The sequence below is a fragment of the Chelonoidis abingdonii genome, chromosome 4, assembly GCF_003597395.2.
Source record: "Chelonoidis abingdonii isolate Lonesome George chromosome 4, CheloAbing_2.0, whole genome shotgun sequence".
Lineage (NCBI taxonomy): Eukaryota > Metazoa > Chordata > Testudines > Testudinidae > Chelonoidis > Chelonoidis abingdonii.
Window position 1 is genome coordinate 77,907,690 of NC_133772.1, and position 26,141 is coordinate 77,933,830.

Below are 26,141 nucleotides of genomic sequence, written 5' to 3' on the forward strand. Positions count from 1 at the left end.
AGTAATTTTGTGTCACCTGCAAATTTTGCCACCGCACTGTTTACCCATTTTCCTAGACCATTTATGAATATGTTGAACAGCACTGGTCCCAGTACAGATCCCTGGAGGACACTACTGTTTACCTCTCTCCATTCTGAAAACAGACCATTTATTCCTATACTTTGTTTCTTGTCTTTTAACCAGTCACTGATCCATGAAAGGACCTTCCCTCCTACCCCATGGCTGCTTATTTTGCTCAAGAATCTTTGAAGAGGAACCTTGTCAAAGGCTTTCTGAAAGTCCAAGTACAATATAGCCATAGGATCACTCTTATCCACATATTTGTTCACCCCCTCAAATAATTCTAATAGATTAGTGAGGCACATTTTCCCTTTGCAAAAGCTGTTTCATTATGCTAGCTCCTTTCAATATTTAATTGTCCATCATCATTGACAGAGCAGAATCCCATATCAGTGCAATAACGCCCCACCCCCTGAGAACCCATTGAAATCTCCCTTGACACTGCAGGTCAGGCTGTATTAGGCAGTTCTTCCCATGTCCTGCAGACTCATAAACCAGATAGCCTGGGGCTAGGAGCATGGAGATAGAGTTAGGGCAGTTGGTTTATCATGGGGGCCAGGGGTGAGTGGATTTGAGGACAGGCATGAGTACGGGGACAAGGATGGGCAGGATTACCAGTCACAGATGTTCTGTTATGTGTGTTGTACTCTTATGTTTTTCAGAATAGAAATGTTAAATTACCAAAGATCTCTCTCGCCTCCTTCCCTCTTATACTTCTACCCTCCCCGAGTCCTCCTCTGCCTTTGGATGGAGGTTGGTGCTTCAACAGCATTACTTCTTGGCTCCATTTGTCCATCTATATGAATTCAGTTAAACTTACAAGATCAGTTCTGTCCCTTTCCCTCTTTCCCTTTACCTCCTTCTCCGCACTGCCCAGGTGCAGTGACTGGGGGTGAGGCTGCTAGTATCCCTAAGGGCTGAGCTCAGAGTGAAAAGCACAGGCACCGGATACCACCAGACAAACGAAGTTCCCAGCATGACTTGATCCCTCCATTTAGTAGGCTGCCCCTCTGTGTGTTGCCTTGATGCCATGCTAACAAGTGTAATAAACCCAGGGTAATAACATCCCTGGCCATACACTTTATATCACACCTAATCAAATCACTTGCTAAGTCTTCCTCTTTGGTTTTCATTCCATTATTTGACTGTAAATGTGTGGAAGTATTTCACGCAGCCACATCCCTCTGAGGCAGCTCAGCACTATCAGCTGCCAGGATCAGGCTTGCATCTAACCTCAGATGCCCCTTTTGCTGAAAACACAGCCCAGGACTTTCCTGGTCTAAATTTGTGCTCCATGCAGGGTCTTATCTTAGAGGTCCCTCATTTGGCAGAGAAGATACAGCTCTGGCAAGGCAGTGAGCACAAAGCTAGTATCATCAGACTCCATGTGGTCTCTTCAGAGGCCGCGCAGCAGTAGAGGCCCTTCTCACCTTGTATAAGATGAGAATTGTACTTGGAATTAAAATGTCCCATTCAGATGGCTATTTCTGAGTCTCCTGCTGACTTGCAGCATGAGCCTGCTCCATTAAAGTCAGTGGGAGTTTTGCCACTGACAACTATGGGAACAGAATGGAGCCCTTAATGGGGCCATTATGCTGACCAGTAATATCATTCATGACATCAGCACTGTGAGCACACCCCAGAGTCAGAGGCTGTAAATCATCTGGGTGGGGTTAGACAATGAGTAGGGTATTAGCTATTTAGAGACTGCTCCAGCTAAAGAAAAACCTTTTCAGATAGTGTGGTCTCCCTAGCCGGCTTCTCCCAGGTTTTGATGGCAGCAGGGATTGTTTCACATGCAGAAGCGTTGTTCACTTGTTTCATTAGGATGTGGGCTAATCACTTTGTATCAATATAGCATTATGAGCTGGGGCTGTGAAGCTCCTCAGCTGGCAGGGAATTAGTGAAATCTTGCAAAACTAAGCTCAATTTGCAGCTTCCATAACATTGGCACAATCTCACAAGTGTTTCTGAGATTTGCTGAAAAAAAAAATCCTGCTGCAAAATAGGGTCAAAATTCAGTGATAACCTAAATTTCCATTTCCCACTGGAAATTACACTTCCCAGGGGCTAACCGAGGGGACTCAAGATTATTGCCGTCTCCTCCAGGCAGGAATCCAACTGGATCCTTTGGTGTCAGCAAGTTGCCATTATTTCCTGGAAATGGTGACTGTGCTAGCAGGGACTGCTGTAAGTCCTGCCATCCCAATAGCTCCCACAGCAGCACTGTACAGCTGCAAGTGTAGCCATACCCTACTGAGGCAAAGAGCCTCCTACAGTACACACAGGTTAGGCAGGAGAGAACAAAAGACACAATTCAAATTGGCTTCAGATGGTGCTGCTTTGTTGCACTTTCTATAAGGCAATCAGATGCTCAGTATGATGATTCTGTATGGTATCAATAGGGGGATTGATTAGATGGACAGATGGGCCATTGCCATACCCATGACCACTAATCCTCAGCTTGCAGGTGGGATGATTTAACTGCAGCTGAATTGCAGGAGAGCATCTGATGGAACTGAAGTGTGGGCAGTGTGACCCGGTTAAACATTGCCCACACCTACCCGGTTAAACATTGCCCACACCTGTTGGGGGTTAGCACAATGAACCACAATTGAATTCAGAAGAGTGACACACTTGAGCAAAAAACTATGATTTGCCACGTGTCCAATCATTATTGATTTGCTCTAGGCTGTACTAACACCTGTCTTAATGAGTTCATTGGGGTTCTTCTGTGTTCTTCTCTCTCTGTAGCTGGTGGGGGAGATTTTCATCCACTGTAATATGGGCAATGTAGAAAATTGTGTTTATTTCCATGGGTTCCCATGGGTGGGCAGTCTTTATACTGAGCACCTTGCCCCCAGTTCAAAGGACACAAGCCCATATGAAGTTATATGGCCATTATGCCTGGCTTCTCAGTCTAAAGTAGGTGATCCCTGCTCTTTATGGCTCAGTACAGTAGGCACCAGTGAACACCTGCTCCCTATCTGAAATGGCATTAAAGGGGAGAGCCAGTGGAAGTCATGTCAGGTTGATGAGGGGAGAGAACTGAGACTAGCAAGGTAGGTTAATTCACAAACTATTCAATTAATGGGTTCAGCTCCTAGTTAAATTATACATATATGAAACTGGCATCTCAGCCCAATCACATAACAAAACCATTGTGCCAAGTGCCATTGTCCTGGACAGGCCCAGTGCTAGAATAGCAGGGGGCTGCAGGACCAAGATCAAGGTGTATGAGTAGAGTTGTGTGGGAAGCACTAGAATAATAAGAGTTGCTGAGGTCAGGTCAGAGGGGCAGTGGCAGAGCTGTGTGTCAGAGGTCTGAACTGCTCCTCTCCAAATTGTGCCTGAATTGCACCCAGAGCTACCAGTCACCCATGCAAACACCAAGTCAACTCCTGAGATTTATAACAATGCTGCAAGGAGGCAACGTTTACAATCCCCATTGTCCTGTTTGGTCCCGTGTTTAAATATGGATGCTATAAGGGGAAGCATTTTGTGATTAGAATTTTCTTTGGAAAGGGGTTGTTAGTTGCAAGTGAATGAAGCACCACACATGCTGGCATTACCCTGAAGAGGCAGATGTTGGGAGGGAGTAGGGCCCCAGAGACTAGGGGTATCCGTTCCCTGCACTACCTTTGCAATTGGCCTGTTTCTGTCATGGGGGATTCACTTCTCTGATTCCATCTTCTCCCCATGGATGTATCACTCTTGGGCTTCTTTCTGGTGGCTCCTGAGAACAATATCTTCCTCTTGGTGGAAATCTTGGAGGGAATTCACCCTTAATGGCAGCCACCATCTGTCTCTTTAAATCTGAGACTTCTCCAAGGTCAGCAGCAGCAGGAAGATATATGAGCAGCCTGTTAAATTCATCCACCCACTTCCCTCTGACGAAACAGGGGCTTTTTTGGATATGAAGGCACTGTAACTCTTTTAGTTTCTCTCTTTCTTATGATGATCTGTAGAGGCATTGTACAGCTTGAAGTGTCAAACAGGGAAATAACAATCATATGTGATGACTTTATAAAACTGTGAGTCTTCACAAAAAGCTGTGGTGGGCAGAGGCAAAGTAAACACAGTATGTGGTTGCAAACATTTTAGTGCCCTGAAAAGCAGCTATTGCATGAAACAAATTCTGGTGGCATGTGAATAACTGCATTTGGTTTAGAAGTGAAGTTTGGTAGGAGTTCTTAAGGAGCTGCATGGTCATAATTTTAAACCATTGTTAATCATGGCTGCTGGTTATGTAGGAAGTGTGGAGAATGTGGAAGATGTTGATGCATCACCTGTGAAACTGTTTGCCTTTGTGACTTCATTTTGAGTTAATTCTACAATCAACCAGAATTTCTGTCAAAGATGTTTAGCTGTTCCAAGAAATGCTTTGCTGCAGGGTTTTAGCTCCTTGTAATGCCTCCATAGTGAGCTGGGTTGGCCTTAAAGCTGCAGCTGAACTAACAGAGCACACCTGATTAGCTAGTGCCTGGGCTATGAACACAGATCATAGACTTTCACGCTGCCTTTACGAGTGTAGCAGTGTGAATTGCAATGGTGCCATTGTCTAGTATAGACAAGGGGGAGAGAGACAGGGATGGAGTGGGCGGGTGACATTTTCCCCCACCAAATGCATCTTTATTTCTGCTTTAAAGATTTATGGAGCCCTTTATCCAATATTTATAAGGTGCTGACTGCTTTGATCATAAATTACTGAGGAACAAAACAGTGCAGCCTTTCCCCTCTCAAGTGGTGGAGCCTGATGAATCCTGGGGACTCCCTTTGGAGTGATTCTCCCTGTTTCCTTAAGCCAAGCACAGTAATTGGCCGCATCAGTGGGTGCTGTGTTGGACTTAGGGTACTAACAGGGACAAGGGATGGAGAAGAAATTTCTCCACTAACCCACTGAAGTGAAAGGTTTGAGACCTGGACTCCATTTGGTAGTAGGCTGTGCTTCTCCCCAGGTAGTCACAGCACCACATACTGGGGGTGGAGGAGAATCCAGCTGGTGGCCTGAAGCCTCTTCCCATGCCCTCTATAATATAGTCTTTTGATGGGATGGGTGAGGTTGAGAGCCTTCACTCTCATCCAGTTTCCTAGTGAGATGAGGGCTGAGGGGCTGTAGGTAGACTCTCTCAGGGCCTTGTTGATTATGTGGAGGATGTCAACCTTCTTCCTCTGCTCTGGAAAATTGCTAGGCCCTTGTGCTCCCTCAGGTTCCTTTCCCCCTACCCCTTCTGATTGTTGGTTGGGTTTCCCTTCAGCCCCACCCTCCCCTGTGGCAGTATCTCCTCAGGATGGGACAGCAGTTGCAGATGGGTTTGCTATTTGCACTGTGGGCTCTTTGGTCTGCCAACAGGTTGCAGCCCCTCATGCACCCTCCCCCTGGTCCTGGTGTCACCCACACTGGCAGTGGGACAGTGAAGGAAAAAGCCCTTGACAATGTGCATGGAATGGGCCTGAACTGAATTCTGGTAACAACTCTACCTATCTGCAATGCCTGTTGATGGTGGAGGCCCTTGCTAAGCAGCCTCCCAGGTGCTGGTGACTCTGTTTACAGCTGGAAGCCAATCTCAGGCTTTGTGAGGCATTCTATTGCCTGGAGCTTCTGTCCACTGATGTAAGACACTGACATCTCTACTTGGGATCCACTCAGTCCAATAGAAATCCCAGCTGTCCACCCCAAGCTGCCACAGTGCCACCCATGGAAAGGGCAAAGTAGATCAGTAACAAGATTTGCCAGCTGGCAGTGCCCCTCACTGCAGGAGAGCAGAGCTGATTGGTCACTAGCCTCTGCCTTACCCCAGATGACAGTGGGGCACTGGGGAATGTCGATATTCCAGCCAGATTGGAGTGTTAATCTTAGGGGCTGAGGGGAGCCTTTGTGAGCTGGGCTAGAGAGAGGCTGAGGGGCTGGGATGCTATGCACTGTAACAGAGAGACTCTCAAGGTGACCTGAGTGCAGTTTAGAAACTTAAATGGATTGATGGAATTGATCCTGCTAATCGTTTCCCTCTCAGCAGAGAGTGGAGCCTGTGAACTCACTCTCTAGGTTTTAGGCCAACAGTCCTCCTTGTAAGAGGGATAGACCAGTGCTTAACTTGTACCAGGACTGAGCCCCGGCACCTCCAAGCTTTGCAGTTCAGAGACCCGGCACCTGTCACTTATTAAAGTAAAAAAATTGCTTGAGCACTGGCACCTCTTTCATTGCTAATTAAGCTCTGGGATAAACATGGAGAGATGGGAGTGCAAGGGATCACTGTGTCTGAGAAAGGGGAGGAGAGGTGCTCCTGACAGAGGAACTACTCAGATCCAGCCCCCCACCTAGCACAGAAGACCTGAGAACTGCACTTAGCTCATCTCCATGCTACTTTGCCTGCCCCTACTCTGCAGCTGTTGTGTTAGGGAATGAATGCTTGTCTGTTGCACCCCAGAGTCATAAGGGAGGCATATAGAGGTTCCTCAGAAGGTGCAGAGTGGCTGGAGGAGCTCTATACTAGCTCATGGTGTATGAAGTATGTTGGGGACAAGCATGGAAGGGGCATTTATCCTGAACGCTGCTGTGGCTTTTTTTGGCTCCCTTAGCCCTCTATGGAAAACAGAACATCAGTCAAAGTAGCCCTGGGGCTGCAAATACCAGGGCCAGTCAGGAGTCCTTCAGCTGCCCACCGTCAGATCATTCCTGCACTGAGCACAGGAACAGAGTGGCAAAGAATAAGGTGGGTAGGAGCACTAAGCACTGGGCCAAGGTCCTAGTCCAGAGGTAGGCAACCTATGGCATGAGTGCCGAAGACGGCACGCGAGCTGATTTTCAGTGGCACTCACACTGCCCGGGTCCTGGCCACTGGTCCGGGGGGGCTCTGCATTTTAATTTAATTTTAAATGAAGCTTCTTTAAACATTTTAAAAACCTTATTTACTTTACATACAACAACAGTTTAGTTCTATATTATAGACTTCTAGAAAGAGACCTTCTAAAAATATTAACGTGTATTACTGGCACGCGAAACTTTAAATGAGAGTGACTAAATGAAGACTCAGCACACCACTGCTGAAAGGTTGCCGGCCCCTGTCCTAGTCTCTACAGCACTCCCAGCCTTGTAGAGAGCAAGCCTGGACTCAATACCTCCAGTACAGCTGTTCCATCTCAGAAAGCACCAGGCCCAAGCCCAGCAGGGCTGCCAGACCCAGAGAGGTAACTCTGTCAGGTGAACCGAGAGCAGGAGGCTGCCTAGCAAAAGAATGTTCCAGATGGATCAGAGCCAGACACTAATTAGCAGAATGTTCCCACTGCCACGCTCTGCCTGCAGGCCACGCTCTGCCTCCAAAATCTCTCTCCCTTCCTTGCTGTCATAGCCACAGTGCTCGGTAATGGCCTTGGAGTAATGCAAACACATCACCTGATCCCTGCGGGCCTCAGCCCTAAGGATCCTCAGGACGGAGCACTTGAGTGAAGCCAGGACAGCTACAGATTTCAGCCAAGCCCCTTGTTTTCATCCCCCTTCCTCTCTAAAATTGAGAGTGAGAGTCTGATGGAGTTGCCACAGCCAAGAATAGTGAAGGTGGGCTCTGTGCAAGCTTCCCTCTTGGACCCCTTCTGATGTACCTCAGTCCAGACCTGAAGCACCCGTTACTCCATCCCTGGGCCCCACACCCTTCTGCCAGTCACCCTCACTCTTAACCCATAAGATCCCTTGCTTTTGACCTGTCCTGGGCCTTGAAGTCAGGTTTTCATGGATTCCGAGGTCAGAAGGGACCATTGTGATCATTTTGTCTGACCTCTTGTGTAACACAAGCCACAGCACATTCCCTAAAATAATTCCTGGAGCATAGCTTTTAGAAAAATATCCTCTTGATTAACCATGGTCAGTGATGGAGAATCCACCACAACTCTTGGTAAATTGTTCCAGTGGTTAATTATGCTCACTGTTAAAAATGTAACCCAAATTTCTAGTGTGAGTTTGTTTAGCTTCAACTTCCAGCTGTTGCATCATGTTATACTTTTATCTGCTGGACTGAAGAGCCCATTATCAAATATTTGTTCCCTATGTATGTGTAGTCTGTAATCAAGTCACCCCTTGACTTTCTCTTTGTTAACCTAAATCGATTGAGCTCCTGGACTCTGTTACTATAAGGCAGGTTTTCTAATCCTTTAATCATTCTTGTGGCTCTTCTCTGAATCCTCCTTAATTCATCAACTTCCTTCACGCAAAGGATTAAGCTGTGTGTCAGAAGTCTGCATAGCACCAGGTGTATGCACTATAGCTGGCTGGGTCTAGCCAGCACAGTCAGACCCAGAGATCTTGTAGACACCAGACATTCATCCCTAAAATTTCCTATCATTGCTACCACAGTTTCAGATGCATCAATAGAAGCAACAGTGGGAGCACTTGTACAGATGTGACACTAGTAGCCATCAGCATTTTAGCCACTGAGTCATCTAGACCTGCTCTGAGCAGGGTTAAACAACATTTCCCCCTAGAGCATTTCAGGATCATTTGTTCCCAAACTCGAGCTCCCTAATCAGACCCACAGAGTCAGCAAGGGAACAGACAGACTGGCCAAAAGCAATTTCAGCCTTTTGAAAGGAACAACTGGCATGTAACAGAGGCAGGAAAATGTGCAATTAGTACAACAGGGCAATGTCAACAAGCTCTTAACGCCTGTTGTTATGGCAACACTGGGGAAAGCAGTGTCGGAGCTGGAAAATGGAGAGAGGAACAACAACAACTACTGCCACCAACTAGACTGCTGCAGATGCCTGCAGGATCTCGCAGCCCAGCAGATCCCTCACTGCAGGGAGCCATGCAAACCTAAGGCAGACTCGCACGACATGCAGAACTGGTGACCCTAAACCAGATGCATAAATGACAAAAAAAAGCCCGGGCCAAACCCAATGAGGAGGAACTGCAACCAGCAGGACAGGGAGAGACTGGCCAGGGAGGCCCTTTCTGCTCCAGGGTCCACACACAAGGGACTCCGAAAGAAAGTCCTCAAATGATCAGGGACAAGAAAAGACTTTTTATCAAAAAAGAGCGAGGAGGAGGAGCTGGCCTGGGCATAGGGGAGGGTGAGTCACTGAGACTACATAGAACTACAGAGTGACCTACCACTGGCCATTAACCCCCAACACAGGCTGAGGCCCTGCCCTAGGTACCCTGTACCATCTTTGGACAGAGAGTTGAGGGTTCTAGCTGTCCTACAATTTGCATAACATGTCATGTCAATCAAGCATCACTGAGTTGAAGTGTGTGTGAGAGAGAGCATGGAAGTGTGTGTCTTTGCTTGCAAAATAATGATGCCTAGGGTCTGGCAGAATGGTGCAATTCCTGAGTAAACATATGGGCCAGGCATGTTTACATGATGTGTCTCGGGTGGCTTGTCAGGCAGCTGGCTCCTGAGCACGCCAGCCTGGTAGAGCCAGGCCCTCAGAGCCACCCCTTTCCCTATCTACCTCCCCAGCTGGTGGAGGAGATGTGTATTTTGGGAGCAATCCAGGCTGAGAGGCAAGGAGTACAGAAATGCTAGAAATTATTCAGTAGAAGTTGAGGGGGTGAAACTGGACCTGGAGGAAATGCTGATGGGGCATAGCCAGGACATGGAGGAAACAGGTGAGGATTATTCTGTTTCTCACTACTGAGCCCATCTGTTCATAATATAAGCACAGGTAGGATGGTGAAGCAGGCATGGCCTGGGTGCGCAGCAACAAGGCAAGGGCCTCTCCCACACGATGGTGGGGATGGGAGTGGCTGAGATGAATGGATGAGCAGAGGCAGTGCAGAGAGGCCTTCACTCTGCAGTGGGGATAGCAGTAGCTGGGATGGATGGATGCTCTTTCGGGGAAGGACCATCATTTCCTATGTGTTTGGGCAGCATTCAGCATGACTGGCCCTGAACTGGTTGCTCTCTAGGCACTCTGGTAAAATACATGTTTAATAATAATAGGAATAGCACAGTGGAGGCCTTTGCTCTGCAGTGGGGATGGGTGCAGCTGAGATGGAAGCACAGTAGCTTGAAGGAAGGGAGAGAGACCTATGAAGTTTTGAGCATGTTGATGCTCTACTCTGCCCTACCAGTTTGCAGAGATTGCACATATGGATGTCCAGGGAAGGAGAGACACTTAAAAAAACAAAACAAAAAACAAACAAACCCCTAAAGAATAAATATGAGGCCTGGCTCATCACTGAGTTACTCCAATTTTACAGCCTTTTAAACAAAGGAGTGATAGTGCACTGGCTTAAAACTGATGACTCCTGGTGAATCAGGCTCCAAGAATCCATGTGTAAATCCACCTAGATATTTGCCTGTGAATATTTTCACATATCTGTAGTAGGGTTGCTACGCGTTGGGTTTTCTACCTGAACGGGCAGTCAAAAAGGAACCTTGGCAGCTCCAGTCAGCACCTCTGGCCGGGCTGTTAAGGCAGGCTCCCTGCCTGCCCTGGCTCCACTCAGCTCCTGGAAGTGACCGGCACATCCCTGCTGCCCTAGGCACAGGGGCGATCAGGAAAGCTCTGCTCGCTGCCCCAGCGCCAGCTGTGCAGCTCCCATGGGCCATGGTTCCCAGCTAATGGGAGCTGGGGGGGCGGTGCCACACAGAGCCGCCTCACCACGCCTCTGCCTAGGGGCTAAACATGCTGGCCGCTTCCAGGAGCAGCATGGAGCCAGAGCAGGCAGGAAGCCTACCTTAACCCAGCTGTGCAGCTTATCAGGAGCCACCTGAAGTAAGCACTATCCAGCCAGAGCCTGCACCCCAAACTTCCTCCCACACCCCAACCTCCTGCCCCAAGTCGGCACCCTCTTCCACACACTAACTCCTTCCCAGACCCCACACCCACATCCCAACCCCCTGTCCCAGGTTGGAACCTCCTCCCGCACCCTCTCAGAGCCCACACCCCAACCCCCCTCCTTCATCCCAACCCCTTGCCTCAGCCCTGAGCCCCTCCCAGAGTACACTCCCCAACCCCCTGAGCACTTTCCCACACCTAAATTCCCTCCTGGAACCTGCACCCCCAACCTCCTCTCACACCCAAACTCCCTCCTGGACCCTGCACCTCATCTATTCCATGCCTGGAAAGCCAGGGTGTGATTGGTTCCTACTGTCTGGTCCAAGTCTCCTTTTATAAATGACACATACATGGCTTGAGGCCAGAGGCAGGAACAGATAGGTAGGCAGCATTCTATCTCTGGGCCCCTCTGTGCAATTGGCATCTGTGTTTCAGAACTAAGAGAATGTTCCAGCAGGTAACAGGGAGCTTTGATCAACTGAGCTCACAATACAGCACACCTGCTAAGAAACATCTGGAGGGCTGTGGAATGGCCTCTTCCTCCCAGCCCATCTGCTTGGCTCCTTACTGGGGACCAGAATGAACTACACTGGGTGCTAACAGTGCTCACCTGGTCCCAAGTTGACATCTTGCCTGGGGTCAGGAGTGTCCTCTAGGACAGGTGCAGTCCCATCCCTCACAAACCCAGTGTCTGAGATAAAGACATTTAGCCTGTAATGTGCCCATCAGCACAGCATTTGAGCACTAGCAGTCATGCAATCAGAGAGGCTGAAAATCTCGGCCTGTCTTCCTTTGTACCGTCAAAGTGCTAGCATGATTGATTTTGTTCTTTCTTTATCCCTCTTCCTTCTCTTATTTTCATGTATCTGTCCATTTCTCCCCCCTCCCCTCCTCTCCTCTCCCTTGGTATTCCTGGAAGTGTTAGTGAGGCCAGAGAGATGAGCTTTACCCCTCCCTCCTCTCTCTCTGAGTATGGTACAATTAATATATAGCTACATTAATGACTAGCCTGAGGTGGTGGAAAGGAGGTTCCACAGCCATCCTGGGTCTCCAGCTAAGTGGATCTAGCCACAAGTTCCCACTAATCTCATTCTTGATGCTATTAACTCCATTGTTTTCCCCCAGAACCAGCTGTCACAGCCATAAGAAGAGAGAGGTGGTTCCCGAGATAGCCACAGTCCAATTCATTGAGGACTTTGAAGATCAGGGGCTTAAACTAGATCTGGTAGTAAACAGAGAGCTGTTAACTGAGGTCAGAGTGGTGAATGTGTGAATCACTGTAAAAAGCATGGCAGATGACAGATACAATCTGGGTACCTGGGAATGGTGCTGAGAACAGAAGGACTCTCAGGATCCTCATTAACTTTTTGTTGTTCTGCCCCCGTTAAGCAGCAATGAGATATTCTCATCACCTGCCTGTGTTGGGCTAGCTCCATCCTCCCCTCCTGAAGACACCGGGAGCCCAGAAGAGGACACTGATGGGAACTTGGGGGATGTGAGTCTATTCGGTCCAGGAGGCAGAATATTCTTCCACAAATCCTACATTCAGCTGTCATCCTCAGTCCCAGGAGCGGTCAGGCTCATTGAGTCAGAGAAGGGCAGTGCTAACACTTACCTTTTCTTCAGAATTCACTTTAAACCCATGGAAGGTGAGAAAAGGAGAAGATCCCGGTTCTCAGGTGGCTTGTATTTTGCTGTTTCAGACCAGTTGACCTGGGAAGGTCACAGAAGAGCATTCTCCAGAAGTGCTCGCTCACCACACCTGTGTCTGGTGTTAAAATCTCAGGGGAAGGCTTTGGGCACAAGAGCAAAAATGAGAAGCAAGTGTGTGGGTGGAGTCATGATCTTTACAGATGAGCTTCAGCAACAATGTAAAAGCCTCTGAGCCTGGGGAAAGTGATGGAGCTGGGTCTCTGCCATGTGATACCATGATCCTTGCCCAAACTGTTCAGGGCTATTAGCGCACATGCTCCCCGGGAATGTTGTTCCAGAATCACTGGCTCCACAAGGAGCAGGAGACATGGTGAAAATACAGACACACACAAATGCACTGCTACTCCAGCCCCACCCCTTAAATAACCATCGTTAGGAGTCACAAAGAGGGTAGCCCAGGACAGCCACAGGGTAACCTGCTGGCATACTTTTTTATAGTCTGCCTTTACTTACTGGTTTGCTGTTAGTAGTATATTTGGCTAGTATTCTCGTATTAGATTACCTGATTGTATTTGGCTGTAATGCACAGAACCTACTGGCCTATATCATGTATGTTCAGCTTAAGCAAGTTAGCATAAGCATGGTTAAGTATGCTTGTGACCTTTGGCACAGTTAAACGACCTAATAATTATCCTTTTTAGATTTTGGGGAACCAGATGTGTTTTACCTAAGTCCCAACTTTCTTAACACAGGAGTGGAGGAAGCTTCCTAAAAGTGGGGGGGCCACCAGTGCCCAAACCATGGCCCCACCCCCTCAGTTGCCCCTTCTTGAGCCATCACCCTGCTCCGTCCTCCAAGGTCCGGCTCCTGTGCTGCTGCTTCCCCCCATGACCCTGCCCCCTACTCACTCTTCTCCTGCCCCCCCAATCACTAGCCCTTATGGCCAGTAAAAAAAAAAAAAATGGTGGGGATGCGTCTCCTTGGCCTGCCCGTGTTCCAGCACCCCTGGCTTAACAGTGACCACATCGCAAGAACATGGAAGTAATGACCAGAAACCGGTTCAAGAAGTAACAGGTTTAGAGAATTAGCTGATTGTCATTAATAGGTATGAATATACTAGCCTATAGAATAAGTGCTCCCCAATATTACATGGGTGAAAAAATTAAATTTGGGCATGGAAGGTTGGGCACTGACATGAATATTCAGGATAATGCTCAGACTAGTATAAGGGCAAACCACCACGCGAGAGTAGCTTTGAGCTTTGGCATTTTTTTCTCTGCTTTAGCTTTTCCACCACCTTTAGTTTTGAGTCTCTTAGCTGTTTAGCTATTCAGCATTTGACCCTTCAGCTCGATTATTCACCATCAATCTCAAGCATTGAGGAACCTGACCCATTGGGCATACCAGCAATGAGGCTGGTCCTTTGTCTCTTACCACCAGGTCCCCAAAGAAGAGGGTGAGTTTGCCGGTTTAGGAAGCTTTTATAAGGGATGAGACCACAGATAACCCCAATACTGTATTATTCCCTTTTGGTTCTGTGGATTGGAGCTTTGATAACTTTTTCATTTATTTTAATAAAGTCTCTAAGGCTTTGTTTTGTGATCAGCATGTGTGTTCTTGCCACACACCCCAAGGGTCCTTACAAGATATTGAACTCACTACATTTAACTCTGGGTAGCCTGATTCTGGGACAAGAACCTTATCTTCTGGCCAGATCCATTGGCAAGCCTATAAGATACAGATATTAACCCCCTATATATCAGGCAACAGTCAGGAAAGAATACTGAAGTCCTTGAGTCTGACTGCCTATGGCAACATATTTCAGCTGCCCTATTCCTGGACCTCTGGCACCTCTACTCGTCCTTTCCCCCCCACCCGCTTGAGTCACTTCTCCTGCCCATTTGTTCTCACAGTTGAGGGCCATTTCCTAACAACTAGAATAAATTTTTCTTCTCTCAGGTTTCAAGGCCACTTCTTGTCCTTCCATCTTGCAAGACTGTGACTAATCCCCCGTCCTTCCTTTATATTGTTACTTTGATAGTATTTATAGACTGTGATCATGTCCTCGTCTCTCTCCCTTCCCCCCACCCCCCAAGTCTTCTGTCTTCCAGGATGTATAAATTTAGCTCCCTCAGCCTCTCTCCACACGTCTTATTCCTCCCTAGCTGTACTGAAACTATACAGCTTCCATGCAGTCTCCTTTGATTTTGACAGGGGAAATCTTTGCCAACAGCGGATGCGTATGATTCTCCCACTCAGTAGTGGCAGTTCAGAGCACCAGAGCTCCCCAGAGAATAACTGAGCCTGCAAGCAGCCAGCAGAGATGAGTCCCAGTTTCCTGGGACAGATCTGAGTGCAGCACGGCAGTGGCTTTTGATACAACGCTACCAAGTCGTGTCTATGTATTTCTTTTTGCAAATCAATAAGATGAAGCCTGACTCCCTCCTGCTGCCGTCTGGGGCTATTGGGGGTGGGAGGGAGGTGTTTTCATTCTGCTCCTGACTCAAAGAATAAAAGAGAAGGGAGGGAAGAGAGAGAAATATCAGAAAGAAAGATAAGGGGGAGAATCTGCCTCCTGCTCTTCCATATGGCTGGCCCACTAGGAGCTGTGGGAGGAGGCTATCACAGGGCACCTGCCTGATAAAGGAACCAGAGCTGGAACACAAAAGCTGAGCTATTGAAGATGAACAATAGAAAACAGGACAAGCATGCAGGCTGTGGAGCTGCAGGTGGTGCTGAAAGATAGGGAAACCCAGCAGATGCCTTTTCAGAAGCATTAGTCGGAGTCTGCTGGGGCCGGAGCTGTGGCACTGGGCTGGCAGACTGTCAGCAGCAGAAAGCAGCACAGGACCTCAGCAGGATGGGGCCTAAGAAACCAGCCAGCTCTGCTGGCCCAGACAGGAATGCGGAAGATTTCTTGACCTTTCAGCCAAATAAACAAGTGTAACATGAGAACTGTTTTCCTCCCTCTCCATGAATGGAACAAATTTTACTGACTGGCTGAAGGCACCAGCTAGAACAAGGTCTAGTGCAAGCAGGCATCATGTAGGGTTCACATACGCAGCTTGTCTGATGCACCTGCTGTGCCTCACTAATCTCATCATGGACTTTTACAAAGCTCTGCCATGCACTTCAGTCCTGACCTACAGTTTCATCCTCTACTCTTGCTGTCCTAGACCCCTGCCCACAGTTCTGCAGCTTAACCCTGACCCTGCTATCCCAGTCCAACCACTCTACCAATGCCCCTCAATACAGACTTGCTTCACCACCTGCTATCCCAGTCTTGGCTCCTCAACAAAGACTGCCAGATATAATAAATTGTTCCAAAGTTTGTGGTGCTTTTGTGATGTGAACCTATATCCAGCGTGGCCTTGGATAAGATCCACTAAACATTTGTACCTGGAATGGGATCTGACCCCAACCCTTGCTGAGCTCCCCACTATGGATTTCTGCTTTGTTCAGACAAATGATCAATCTTTTCAGCACCTGGTATTTTTCATAGGATGATCCTTCCTCTTCCTTGGAAGGGTTTAGTGCTGCTGCTGCTGCCAGAGATTGCACACATTTGCAACCTGCTACAGAAGCAGGCTTTTCCCCAATTCTCTTTTTAACAGCTATTTCCTTAAATTTAATCCCTGCCCCAGAGTGGTGTGTTTGTTTTGTAAATCTTCTGAACACAAGCCATTCTGTCACAATTTCACATATGTATGTGCAATTCCTATTCCACTAGGTGGCGTTGTCATACCTCCAGGGGGCTGGGCTCCTAAGGACAGTCCCATTCACTGGCAGCAGGACGTGATGTGATTGATCACTTTGCTGGGGCCAAGGGGGTGGGAGTTGCATGATGCCTGCCATCTTCAAGGGTGCAGTGCAGTAGTGGGGGACACTTACAACAGAAGGCAGTGGATGCTGCCCCTTGCAACTTGACAGGGGTATTCCCTGTCGCAACTCATGCTTCCCTGTGACCCCTTCTCCCTTGTTATCCTGTCTCCTATTCTGCCCGGAAAATGCTTCCCTGTGGCCTGTGCTCATTTCCCCCTTGCTCCCCTGTGCACATTCCTGGCTCTGAGTTCCCTTCCCCCAGGCACATGCTTTCCAGTTTTGCCAGCACCAATTCCCTTTAAAACTAAACCATGAACTCCTTCCCTCCCATACCCCACCCCCCATACGTAGGCCAGACTCTCGTGCTTCAGGCACATACTTAGGGCTGATTGAGGGGCTGCCAGCAGATGGGCAATGGCTTCTTTCTCCAGTATCCATTTGCATCCCAGCCCATTAGGGATGTCTTTCCCTTTGCCCTCCTCTCTCCCCTCAGAGGCCTGAGGAAGCTTCCATAGCCCCCCTCGACTCTCCACTAATTTGTGGTACCGTTTAATAGGAGGCAGAGCGAGGGCTGCAAGGAGTGGGTGGGTCATTAACTCAGCTGGAACAATGAGCTAATGAGAAGAACCTTTGGAGTGTTTCTCCCCCTTGGCCATTGCTTGGTGCATATTAATCTCTCTGGAAGTATGTGCCAGTAGCTCCTGCAGCAGCAAAGCACGCTGCTGCTTGTTTGTTTTATGGGCCACTGTAGTTCCTTGTGTCCAAGATCTCTGCTCAGCTAATTAGTTCTTTCTGGTGAATTTGTTCTGAGCCGGATGATTCAGTTGCACACGGGGTCCTGGAGATGGTACTTGGAAACCATGCTACTAATGGAGCCCCTGTCAGCCTGACCTGCCATACCATGCTGATAGGTAACTTACTAAAACCAGTGGAGCGGGAGCAAGCAGAGGCTGAGTTAGCCAATTGCTGCTTAGTGGGTGATGCTCTAGAAGGAGCTCACCTTAGTGGGAACCCCAGAGCAAAGGGAAATCACTGAAATCTTTGGTCCCTCCACAGAGGGGAAAGGGGGCTTCATGGGTGCAGCTTTGACCTGCTGTTGCAGTGGGCATTGTGACAGAAGTGGGGCTGCTATGTAATAGTTACGAATACTGAGACATAACAATTTTAATGCTCCTGAATGTGATCTGAGCAGTGAGGGGAAGTTGTATATTGGGTTAAGACTTGTCTGTGAGAATGCATTGATCTAGCTTACTAGGGGGCAATGGGAAGAATAAACAGGGAAGCTACACAATAGCTTTCCAGGTAAGAACATCTAGGCACACGCTTGAAAGTCTATAGGGCAGGCTGTAAGCTTCAGAAATCCTGTCTCCTGTTGAAAACCTTGTTTTGCCAGAGCTGGGAGTTGCCAGACCAAAGGGCTATAACGTTTAAAGAGTGCCTTTATTCCTGTGAAGGGGGCTGAGTTGCCAAGGGCCGTCCAGGGTGCTTTCAGTGAGCTCAGACATGGAGACAGAGAGAGGCTTTCCAGGAGAGTCTATAGGGAGCTTGTCCTACTAGGGTCCCTATGTGGACAATGGTTAAACGCCTGGGAAGCAGACAGGCATGTAGTGTGTGGTTCATGGTTTTTGTGATGTGCTTTCTCTGAAATGGTTTTGTTCTAAATAAATAACATCTTTGCTTTAAGAAGACTGTTTAGTCACTGATTTACCACTGTCCATGCCCCAGAGAAGGGAATAGAGTTGCAGGGTCTGGACATAAATCAGACCTTCTGAGATATTCTCAATTAGTACCACAGAACTGCAACCGAAGGCCTGGTCTGAGAGTGGGAGAATCACATGATTCCACCCCAAGCTCAGATGATGGCTCAAGGCCTGAGAGCTGGAGGGGGTGCCCTGGAAAGACCAGGAGAAGACAGGGGTGCAGTGTGCCCAGTGACTGTGAGCTCTGCTGTTTTCTTCTGATACACCCAAATCCACTTCAGTCTCTTTAGTTTATCAAAAAGAAGGTTAAGAGGTGATTTGATCATCTACAGCACCCACAGGTGAAGAGATTTCTGACAGTACATGGCTCTTTAATCTAGCAGTAAAAGGAGATCCAGTGACTGGAAGCTAGACAAATTCAGGCAAGAAATAAGGTTTTAAAAGAAAATCTCTGGTACACTTTACCTAGGGAGGTGGTGGATTCTTTACTCCTGGCAGTCCTGACGTCTAGATGGGGTGTCACTAAAAGATCTGTTCTAACTCAGCTTGATGCAGGAATCTCGGAGCAAAAATCGATGGCCTGCATTATGCAGGTCAGCCTAGATTAGCATAATGGTCTCTACTGGCCTTAGAAATGATGTATGAATCCAAGGGAGTTGCCCACACCATTCCCCAGGAGCAACTGGGAAAGACATCCACTCAACCTTTCAACTGCCAGCTATCCATCTATATACCAGCTTGGCATATGCAGTGCGCAATCAGAGGGCTAATAAATCACCCACTGTAATAGAGGTGTAATTTAGAGGAGTACTGAGAAGAGGGACGTTGATTGGTTGGCCCCAGTTGCTTCACTCCAGTGGCTACTTTTCCTCAGAGCTTCTCTCCAAACTGCAGCCAAGAGCTGGCATTGTCACTTATCTTGACTAGTTCCTTAGGAGTAAGGATTGACTGAGGCACTGCACCTGAAGAAGAGCTCTGTGTAGCTCGAAAGCTTCTCTCTCTCACCAACTGAAGTCGGTCCAATAAAAGGTATTACCTCACCCCCCTTGTCTTTCTGATCTCCAGGGCCAACACAGCTACAACTACTTCACATACAACAGGGGTGCTACATCAGGAAATGTTCAAGTGTGTGCCTAGGCTCTCCATGTTTAGGATTGTTTCGTGCCTTCCACTTGGTCATACTGTCACCAGTGTTGGCCACCCCAGCTCTCACTCGATTTAGAATACACCAGTGTTTTCATGGGAGGTCAGTGCCTGAAGGAAGTTGTTCTAAAGGAACCAGGTTCTCTAGCATTTCCTGCCATTTTGTTACTCTGCAGCCTTCCACAGTGGTATATTGAGGTAAGGGATTTTCAGAGGCAAAGCTCTTTCTGGACTTCAGCCTCTTGGGTGGTGAAATGTGTCCACGCAGTAAATGTCTTCGATCACACACCTAGTTTTCTCTCCTTTTTACTGAAGGCCTCCAGCCTCACTGATGGTGATACAGTCCCTGTGAGGCAATACAGGGACAGTGAGGGGATCAGTTTCAAAGCCCCTGTGGTGATCCTACAGGATTGAGTTCAGTATCAATTGTGTGTGCAGAGCTCAAGTGGGCCCATACTGGGGCACAGTACTCTACAGCTCAGTAATACCAGGTGAAACTGGAAACTTGGAGTGGTTACTGTTTTACATGATGTGCAGTAAATTCATTCCACTCTTCAGCCAGTGCCTTGGGACGCCAGCAGCCATAATCTGCATTTCAGCACACCCCCCGTGTGGCCAGCAATCAGCATCGATCTGCTTGGCACACCTCAGCTGCCTGCCCAGCCCTCTGCATAGAGGAAATTTTCACCCAAATCCTCCTCCATTACTCCCAGGCCCACACTAGACCTGCTGCTGGCAATCCTCGCATTGTAGTTGCACATTCCTGAGATGTGAATTAAGGAGCTGCGTGTGCAGAGGAAAGAAACAAAATGGGGAAGGAGAGCATTTCAGTGGTACTTGGTTCTGTTCCTGTAATTTACATGAGTACTGCTTGGTGTTTTGTGCCCATGCAACCTTGGGCTGTGATTCGCTCGGATGTTACAAGCTAAGCAAGGTCAGTCTGATCAGTAGATAGATGAGAAACCTCTAAGGAAAACTTAAGGGCTACAGAAAGTGGTACTGGTGATTCAGCAGGTGTCATTCCACTCCGTCAGTACTGAATCAATGCCCCAATAGGTCACTAGGGGGCACGGTGCTACCTTCCAGATGAACAAAAGTAGGGGGGCCAAGACTGGGACCGTGTGTGCGGGGCTGGGAGAAGAGTCCCCAGAGTGGGGCTGGTGGCACCCAGGACCCTGCATGCAGACTTCAGGTGGGGGCCATGAACAAAACCCTGGGTGCGGGGCTGGCGACAGCCAGGAGCGGAGCCTCTGGGCACAGGGCCAGGAACAGAGCCTCGGGTATGTGGCCAGCAGAAGCCAGGATCCTACATGCAGAGCCCCCCGGGGCAGCTGGGACTCCCCATGTAGGACTGGGAACAGAGCCCCAGGCATGGGTCCTGCAGCCGGGAGTTGGGACCCCAGGTGCAGGGCCAGGAGGGGAGCCCTGGGCACCGGGCTGGGACCCTGGATGCAGGGTGGTGGGCAGGACCCTGCACAAAAACTGGGGGTGCTGCAGAACCCCCTGCACCCCTAGTTCCGACGTCTATGGCCAAGTGAGCCAGCAAACTGAGAAACAAGCTGTAGAGAGTGTGGCCTTGGGAGGGAACAGAGACAGAGCTCCTTGGGGCACAGGACTGGTGAGAAAACTGTCTTGGAAATCAAGTATCAGAGGAGTAGCTGTGTTAGTCTGGATCTGTAAAAAGCGACAGAGCCCTGTGGCACCTTACAGACTAACAAATGTATTGGTGCATAAGCTTGCTGTTGTTTGTCCCTACTGTGGTCAGGGAAACAGGACTTTGTGGACCATCTTTGTATATAAACAAGATTGCACCAAAGAAATACATGATGCGTATCCTCAGTTTCTCCCTGTAACAGAAACAATCTAACAAAGTCCTGCATATTGGCTAACGGTTGGGGCCCAGGCAATGATATCTGGTTCTGCTTGAGCCCGTTCCAGAGTTATTTCTGAACAGCAAAAAGTTCCAAAGCAGTTAAGGGGTCACAGACCATTTCCCTAAATTCTCTGATGAAAAGCTCTGCTCACTGGTGATAGCTAATCCCTCCATGGCCCGGGGCAGCCAGGCTGAAAGAGTCTGACATGGCTATCCCCTGATTACTCATCCAGCTTCAGCAGAAATAGCTTGTGTGTTGTTGCTGCAGCCTTGCATCCAGGGCAGGTCCTGTCAGAGCTGCCCACACTTCAGATGTATGGGCAGGCCACCTCGGTGCGTGAGAGCTGTGTAGGAATCTTAGTCACGTGACCCTTTGGTGCTCTTGGATGATGTGCTGATGTTAATGAATTCATAAAGAAATAGCAGCACTGAGACCTTAGGGAGTCGGTGTGCTTAGAGAGAGGTTTCAGAAAAGCAGCCGTGTTAGTCTGTTAGGTCCTTTTCATGTTCTCTGTATGTATAAATATCTTCTGTCTCTGTGTTCCATTCTACGCATCCGAAGAAGTGAGTTGTAGCTCGCGGAAGCTCATGCTGAAATAAATTTGTTTAGTCTCTAAGGTGTCACAAGTACTCCTGTTCTTTTTGTGTGTTTAGAGGAGATTCCTCCAGACTGGGGACAGTGGCTCTTCCTGGACTTACAACATTCTTAATGGTGCAGATGCTGATACAAGGCACAGTGAGAAGGGAAGGTAGAGATTCATCTCTATTGCATAGTGAGGCAGTGTCACTCCTACAGGTATAGGGACATGGGGAAAGCAGGTTGCAGGATTGGGTTTTGACAACAGAGTGGGCAACTCGTGAAGCTCAGGAGAGGAGGTATTGTGCAGTATATCTAAGCTTAGAGTGAATTTGGTGCTCATAGAAGTAAGGGTTGTCTTGTGCTAGCCGAAGCCTGTCATTAAGGACTTTGTAAAGGCACCTCAATCCTGCCCTGCAGCACTCCGTGCTATTTCTACCCTGGCTTCCCACACAGTTTTGCCAGGGCATCTCCATTCTCTTAGAGCACTCCCTGATAGCTTCCTGGGCTTCCCCACGCAGCTTGGCAGATACATCTCAGTCCTGACCCTCGGTCCCCCAACTATTCTAATCCTGCCCCACATTCCATTGTCAGAAGCCACTGATGTCTCCTTCACAGCCAGTCACTTCTGCCTCCCACCCAGCTGTTACTGGCATGTCCTTTGCTCTGCATGGCACCTCCCTTACATGCAATAGAGGGGATGATAATGATTGTGAGGGCATGTGGGTCTCTTCCTCTGTGACCTTTAAGCCCCAGAATGAGTCATTGCCTGTCAAGCAACTGTGGCAGCAGTTCCCAAGGGCAGGTGTCACAGACTTAACTGTGCTACTGTCCTTCTCCTCTGAGGCCCACGGAACAGCTGCCCACCAAAGTCCGTGTACATGGCCACCTTGCCAGGGCAAGGCACAAGACAGAGCCCCCCTGTGAGGGTGTCAGAGACCCAAGTTGGTGTGACAGAGACGTATCCCCAGTGCCTGGGCATGGGTGCCATGCCAGATGCCTGGCACATCAGTTGCTAAGCAAGAAGAAGTTTTAACATGTTGATTAATGCCCTGACTCTGGGTGAGTAATTAAAATTAATGTGGGATATCAAATCAGGAAATCAGGCATTATTAGAAAGAATTAGCGATTTATTTTCATTTTCTGCCTGGCTCACCCCAGTCCCCCAACACAGACAGGAGACTTGGCATGAGATAAAGCTCTTCTCTGACAGCTCAGAAACAGAAATAAAATGGAAAACTGGAGCCCTGTGAACACAGCTAATTTGTGATTAATCACAAGGTAAAGTCACTCCCTTGAGCCCCATCGGGTAGAGTGATGATCAGCCAGCCCTGTGACAGCTCAGTCCTGAGATACAGATCTCCCCAGAGTACAGAAATGTCGAGATATTGTTGTGACTAGGAGCTGGAATCCCGCAACCAGAGCTGGGGGAAGTGGGAGAGGAACACTAGCCAACAATTGTTCGACTGCAACCCTCAAATTTGCTTTGGTGCCATCCCCTGGCTTTTGCTTCCCAAGCTGGGTCTTACTGACAAAGAATGTAAAAAGAACATGTTGCAAACCTGGGTACATGCCACACACAGCTTACCTAAATCCTCATACTCATTCTCAGCCTTTCAGTCATCCAGTCAGGAAGCCGAGATCATGAGGCCATGTGATTTGAGTGGACCAGTCACACATTGCAAATGCTCCAAAGCAACAGTTGCAGCAAATTGGTCCCAAGAGCTGAAATACGTTTGTACAAACCACCCATCCACTAACAAACACATGCCCAAAAACTACAGTCCACCAGCAGATAGTTCGCACCAGAAATGCGGCTAAGTTACTTGCTGTGGATAGTCTGAGCAGCTTGGAGTACAGTGCAGGAAAACAAACTGATGTAAAGCTCTACAGGAAACAAGCCTCTGTACCAAGCTGCTCAGCACATAAGAAATATGAGGGCCGGGGGCAGAAGTGTAGTGGCCCATCTCTGGACCCACAGGCTACAGGTGACTTCAGTTTACTTCTCATTACTCTGAAAAGGGAGAACAGGATCCGAAAAGGAGAGGATGAGGGAGCTCGCACAGCTCTGAGGCAGGCCCACCAGAGCCCATACCAATGTGGCTAATAGAAAAGATGGTGCAAAGCCTTCAGTTAAGGGCAGAAAACATTCAAAGGGGCCTCTGAGATGAATGAACTTGGCACAAGCCCTCCTGGGGGGAATTGGCTCTTCAATCATACAAATAAAAACATGGTCATTCTCTTTGGCTCATTGATCGCATCTGAGAATGAATCTTAATTATACGGCATGGGCTCCATAAATCACCGGGGTAATTAAAAGCCCTGTTTACAGTGACTGATTGCTCCTGAGCATGGACTGTGGTAAGATTCTAATCTGCTCAGCGCTGGCCCAAAGCGGGGGTGTTGAAAGCCAGGGTGGGATGCAAGGAGCTGCAAGGAAGGGTGGGGAGGCTGGGTCCCCCTCCCATAGCCTGCATCACCAAGCTGCCTCATACATTTGATATGTAGTAGTAATGAAAAGTCAGAGGAGATAGGTGCAGGTGGCAGTTCCTGAGCATGGCCATCTATAGCAGGGAGAGAACCAGGGAAGGGGACACTGACCAAAGTGAAGAAGGGAGACCTGTCTGCTGTATATATGCACCCTAGACACAAATGTGTCCTGCTGATGTGTGTTGGACATGCAGTCCTCAAGCCCCAGTAACGCATACCTCTGACCCACCCTTATGCTGTGTACACAGTTGCAGATACCTTCTTGCCTAAAATTATGCACATTGTTCTCCTCCCACAGCCCTGAGCCAGTCCTCCTGTTCTCTATCCTGATGCAGCTATGCCCAGACTTTCCTGTCCCTGTCTCCCTGTTCCATTCATCTCACTCTGGAGCTGGCCCCATTTCCTCATCCCATTTGGTGTCCATGTGAACGTTCAGGCTGTGCTAATCAGCCAGGAGAAAGCTGTAGTGCAGCGATGGGGCAGCACAAAGCCAGCGCTCCAGCAGAGCAGCAGTGATAGATTGCTACAGGCACAGAGGAGGAGGGCAAAGGCACTAACTGGCTAGATGAGTAATGCCCAGCCAGCACTGGGACGTTATGGGGATGATGGAGAGGTTGGTGCAGAATAATTAGGTAAATGAGCTTCATTAAGTCAACCCTCTGCTGAGTGTTCAGAAACAAGGCACCCTGGGACTAAAGTCCTTGCTGCATTCCACCCCCTGCTCCCCACTGTCCCGATGTGGTAGCCGTAACACACAGCTGCACTGTGCTTACCCCAAATGGGCACTTCCCCTCAGAGGCACAGGCCGAAGCTTTCCGGCACCTGGGCACTGTGGCTGTAGAACAGTGAACGTGACAGTGAATTACAGAGCACGTTGGTCTGATCCCACACACGGAGCTGCACAGGGTTGTTGCTTTCTGATCCCTTTGCCCTCCAACTGATGCTTGGGAGAAGTAGGGGGAATGGAGGGATTTGTTGTTACCCCATAACTCACAAAAGGCTGCAAGATGGCAAAGCTCTCTGAATAGAGATACTCTGTCATAAGGGAAGGCTGATGTTGGCTACTTTTGTCAAGCGTTCTGGGAGAGCAGCCATTGCAGTAGGGATTTCTGAAACGCTGCTTCTCCAGCTTAACGCTTCTATGGAGACTTGCACAATGTTATTAGACCCTGCTGTGCTTCATTTAACTGAGGTTAGAACTCGGATTCTTCTGCTTCAGAACAGAGATGCCTTCAATGTGAGCTAAGGGGGATTCTCCTTTGAATGACAGCAGCATGAGGTTTCTGACACAAGGTTGAACAGTTCTGTCCAGAAGAGGGCAGTGGTGCACAAGTGTTAAGACAGGTGCATTTATGCTGGTTTGTTGCAATATTCATATTATTAAAGCAGGTTCTCCAGGAAGCAGTGACAGTTGGCATCCCTGCTAAATCTAGCCCAAGAGTTAATGAAGGGCAATGTAACTGAAAGGCAAGGCAGGGGAGGGGGTAAGAGTTTCCCAGCTGCCAGCACTGATCTTTACGGTACGGCCCCCTCCCTCCAGCACAGAGCTTCTCTTGTTTCATGGCCATGCTAACCACATGCACCAGGTCCTACAGGGAGAAGCAGGCACATAGCTAATGGCTGCCAATAAATACTCCAGCCATCCGCATATAGCCAGATGGAGAGAACATTCCTCAGGTTACCAGCAGTGGCAGCTATGGTGCAGATAGAGCTAGGATGAAAGCAGGAAGACTCTGCACATACACCTGAGGAGTGGAGGGGAGATGGGGTAGGGATTGCACCACCCTGCTATCTTAGCATTACAAGCTTGTGTGACGTTATTGATATAAACTGGGACCATATAGAACATGGGTTGCAACCAAGGTTCTGTAGTGGCACCAAATTCTATGTAAAGGGGGTCATATAAGGTGTCTAAGACCAGGTTACGGGTTACTGGTTATGATTATGCTGTCTGTATGTCTGTATCATTTCTGTAGTTGAAGTTATGAATATTGGCTGTGTATTGTCTGTATTTCAAACTTGTTCTGTGTTACTGGAAAAAGTC